Genomic DNA, 5,397 nt, shown 5'->3' on the forward strand with positions numbered 1-5,397 from the left:
ACCACATCTCTCCCTAACCCTAATAATTTCTGGTTTACCAAGTTCTTCTTTGCAGTTCATAGCCCATTAATATATAGTTGTTTGATGTTGAATAGATGTATCTGTTGAACTAGATTGTGTCTGTAGACTATTGACTGTGCAAATTCAGACTTGGGTTGATGATTGCCTTAAGATAGTGTTCTAGCACAAAACTGGTGGTATTTTCATCTCAAATGGGCAAAGTAAGCCGGAAAAACACCAGAAAAATGGCAAATCCGGGTATCTCAATTCCCAATCTTGAAAATCAGGGGACAGAACAGATAATGAATAATCCAGAGGAGAGTTCCCAAATAGTTCTACAAACACTGCTGGCAAACATGATAAATGAAAAGATGGAAAACATACAAAGGAATCTGTATGAGCGTGATAGGGAGAGAGAGGAGGCAATCCAAAAGTTTATACAGGAATATCATAAGCGTGAGGAAGCTACGCAAAATCTGATACAGGATTTGCGTGAGCAGCTTGAGAATACTCAAAGAGAAAGGCAGGAATGGCGTGAGCAGGCTGAGAACACTCAAAGAGAACTACAGGAATCCTACGAACGGGAGGATGCTAATCAAAGAGTAATACAGGAATTGAGAGAGCAGGAAGAGAATACACAAAGATCACTAAAGGCATTCATGGAATCCATTAACAAAGAACTGAAGGAAGTCAGGGAGACCACAAAGGGTATGCTGAATGGAACCCAACAGAAAGAATGGGAGTCCAAGGAAACCATTATCAATCAACTAAGTGATTTGAGAATAAACACTGAACACCAAATTAAGGAAGTAAAGAAGTTCATACAAGATCTAAAACAAAGCTTCAACAAAGAATTTGAAGCCCACAAAGCTGACCAAATAGAAGGAAAAGAGATATAAAACAAAGTAGAAAGTCTTGACAGCAGGTTAGACCATGCAGAGGATTGAATCTCAGGGATTGAAGACAGCCTAGATATTATAGAGAAAGAACATACAACCATACAAGACAAGTCCAAGAATTATGATAGATCTATCCAACACATGGAAGACACCATCAGAAGGCCTAATCTAAGGATAATGGGTGTAGAGGAGCACCTAGAAACAGAAGTTAATGGTCTAGGAAATTTGTTAAACAGGATCCTAGCAGAGAACTTGCCAAACAAGCAAAAAGATAGGCCTATTCAGATACAAGAAGCTTTTAGAACCCCAAATAGACCACACCAGAATAGGACATCCCACCGTCACATAATCCACACAGGATCAACTCACACCAAGGAAAAGAACCTCAAAGCTGTCAAGGAGAAAAGATTAATCACCTATAAAGGGAAACCAATTAGAATCACCTCAGATTTCTCAGCAGAGACAATCAAAGCAAGAAGACCCTGGAATGATGTATGCCATGCCCTAAAAACAAACAATTATCAACCAGGAATACTGTACCCAGCTAAACTCTCCATATAAAAACCTTCCATAGCAAAGAAAAATTGAAACAATACATCTCTACCAAACCAGCCCTACAAAAGATTCTTAAAGCTGTCCTACATATAGAAAACCAACAAGAGCACAATAAAGGCCAAGAAACAGCACCAAAACTGAGAATCCAAGAACCATAGGAAGAACCCAGTTTTCGCAACCCCCAAGAAGGTGGAAAACATGGCAGGAACTCCCAAATACCTCTCAGTCCTTTCTCTTAACGTTAACGGACTTAACTCTCCAATTAAGCAACATAGACTGTCTAGTTGGATTAAAAAACAAGATCCTTCTATCTGTTGCCTTCAGGAGTCACACCTTGCCCATAAAAACAAACAAATTTTCAATGTGAAAGGCTACAACAAAATCTGCCAAGCAAACGGCCCCCATAAACAGGCGGGAGTTGCAATCCTAATATCAGATAAAATAGACTTCAAATTCTGTATCTCTTTAGAAGAGATACAGAAGGTCGCTACATACTAATTAAGGGATCTCTCCTTCACGAGGATAATACAATTCTCAATATCTATTCACCAAACAACGGAGCACCCAAATTTATCCAAGAAACACTACTTTTCCTCAAATCCCATATAGATCCAAAGACATTAATTGTTGGGGATTTTAACACACCACTCTCCCCACTAGATAGAACAACCCGGCAAAAACTCAACAGAGAAACTGCGGATCTAAACAGCTGCATAGATCAACTAGATTTTACAGACATCTACCGAACATTTCACCCAGCAGCATCAGAATACATGTTTTTCCCAGCAGCACATGGAACATTTTCTAAAATAGACCATATTTTAGGCCACAAAACTAACTTGTCTAAATTCAGAAACATTGAAGTTAACCTTGCATTCTCTCTGACCACAAGGGAATAAAATTAGAACTCAACACCAAAAGCCACCAAAGAAAGTCCGGTATTGCATGGAGGCTAAACAACACCCTGCTGAATCATGAGTGGGTCATGGAAGAGATTAGAAAGGAAATTCAAATGTTCATGCTATTCAACAAAAATGAACACACAAATTACCAGCTCCTTTGGGACACAGCAAAGGCAATACTCAGAGGCAAGTTTATAGCTCTGAACTCCTACATCAACACATTGGAGAGATCTGAAACCAAAAATTTAATGACACAGCTAAATCTCCTTGAAAAAGAGCAGCAAGATAAACCCGAATCCAGTAGATGGAAAGAAATAAGCAAATTTAAATCAGAATTAAATGAATAAGTATCTAAAAAAACTATAGAAAGAATCAACAAAACAATGAGTTGGTTCTTCGAAAAACTTAACAAAATTGACAGACCCTTAGCAAATCTTATCAGAAAAAGAAGAGAACACACCCAAATAAATAAACTCAGATATGAGAATGGAAACATCACCACGGAAACATCCAAGATTCAGAACATTATAAGGGAATACTTCTCAAAACTTTATGCTTATATGTTTGAGAACTTGACAGAAGTAGACCTTTTCCGAGCAAATATTTACATGCCAAAATTAAACCAAGATGAGTTAAACCACATTAACAGGCCCATATGTAGCATTGAAATAGAAACAGCAATAAGAGACCTCCCAGCTAAGAAAAGTCCAGGAACAGATGGTTCCACAGTGGAATTTTACAAGGCCTTCAAAGCAGAGCTCACACCAATACTACTCCAACTCTTCAATGAAATTGAAAGAGAAAGTTCACTACCAAGCACATTCAATGAAGTCAGCATAACCCTTATCCCAAAACCAGGCTGGGACACATCAAAGAAAGAGAAATATAGACCCATTTCTTTGATGAACATTGATGCAAATCTTCTCAACAAAATTTTGGCCAATGGACTTCAACAATTCCTCCAAAAAATCATACACCACGATCAAACAGGATTCATTTCAGGGATGCAAAGCTGGTTCAATATATGCAAATCAATTAATATTATTCATCATATTAATAGGAGCAAGAATAAGAACCACATCGTTATCTCAATAGATGCAGAAAAAGCATTCGACACGATCCAACACCCCTTTATGATGAAGGTTTTGGAGAAATTAGGAATTCATGCAACATTCCTCAATACAATAAAGGCTGTATATGACACCCCTACAGCCAGCATTATACTTAATGGTGAAAAACTAAAGCCATTTCCTCTTTACTCAGGAACAAGACAAGGATGTCAACTCTCTCCACTTCTCTTCAATCTAGAATTAGAATGCCAAGCTACAGCAATAAGACAAGATGCAGACATAAAGGGGATCCAAACAGGGAAAGAAGAAATAAAACTATCCCTCTTTGCAGATGACATGATCTTATATTTAAAGAATCCCATAGACTCCACTCCCAAATAACTCAAGCTGATTCAAAACTTTGGCAAAGTAACAGGGTATAAAATTAACCCCCAAAAATCAATGGGTTTTCTGTATGCAAACAATGAGAAAAGTGTGGCTGAAATTAGGAAAGCAACTCCACTTGTAATAGCTACACACAAAAAAATACCTAGGAATTAACTTAAGCAAAGAAGTGAAGGACCTCTATGACGAAAACTTTAAAATCTTGAAAAAGGAAATCAAAACAGAACTTAGAAAATGGCAAAACCTCCCATGCTCCTAGATTGGAAAGATTAACATCGTGAAAATGGCAATACTTCCCAAGCCTGTCTACAAATTCAATACGATACCTATCAAAATTTCAAACTCATTCTTCAAGGAAATAGAAGAGGTAATCCAAAAATTCATATGGAACAATAAAAGACCCCGAATAGCAAAAATACTCCTCAACGGAAAGAACAATGCTGGAGGAATATCAATACCAAATTTCTAATTCTACTATAAAGCCATAGTAATCAAAACACCTTGGTATTGGCATAAGAACAGACCTCAGGACCAAGGGAATAGAATTGAAAATCCAGAAATGAACCCACAGACCTATAGCCATCTAATCTTTGATAAGGGAGCTAAAACAATAGAATGGAAGAAAGACAGCCTCTTCAGTAAATGGTGCTGGCAAAATTGGTTAACTACTTGTAGAAAAGTAAAGCTAGATCCTTATATATCACCCTGCACCAGAATCAACTCCAAATGCATCAAAGACCTCGAAGTCAAAGCACACACTCTGAAAACATTACAGGATGGAATAGGAGAAACCCTACGTCTCCTTGGCTCCGACCGAAATTTGCTGAATAGAGACCCAGAAACACAACAAATCAAAGAAAGGTTGGACAAATGGGATTGCATGAACTTGCAGAGCTTCTGCATGGCAAAGGACATATCTAGCAAGATCAATAGAAAGCCCACAGATTGGGAGAAGATCTTCACTAGCCATAAAACGGACAAGGGTCTCATATCTAAAATATACTTGGAACTCAAAAAATTAAATCCCCCAACAACAAATCCTCAAAGAAACAACTGCCTAATAAATAATTAGGATAAAGACTTGAAGAGAAACTTCTCTGAATAAGAATGAAGGATGGCCAATAGACACATGAAAAAATGCTCAACCTCCCTAGCCATAAAAGAAATGCAAATCAAAACAACACTGAGATACCACCTCACGCCAGTTAGAATGGCTATAATCAAGAACTCTAACAACAACAGATGCTGGAGGGGATGTGGACAGAAGGGAACCTTACTTCATTGTTGGTGGGAGTGTAAACTTGTTCAACCACTTTGGAAAGCAGTATGGAGATTCCTGAAAAGACTTCATATAGAGCTCCTCTATGACCCAGCAGTCTCACTTTTGGGCATTTACCCAAATGTTTACAAACAAGACCACACTAAAGCTACCAGCACAACTATGTTTATTGCAGCATTATTTCCTATAGCTAAGATATGGAACCAACTCTTATGTCCCTCAGTAGATGAATGGATCAAGAAAATGTGGTATGCATACACAATGGAATTCTATGCCTCCATAAGAAAGAATGACACTGCCCCATTTGT

Source organism: Dipodomys spectabilis, unplaced genomic scaffold (genome assembly GCF_019054845.1).
Source record: "Dipodomys spectabilis isolate Male_0828 unplaced genomic scaffold, ASM1905484v1 ptg000012l, whole genome shotgun sequence".
NCBI lineage: Eukaryota > Metazoa > Chordata > Mammalia > Rodentia > Heteromyidae > Dipodomys > Dipodomys spectabilis.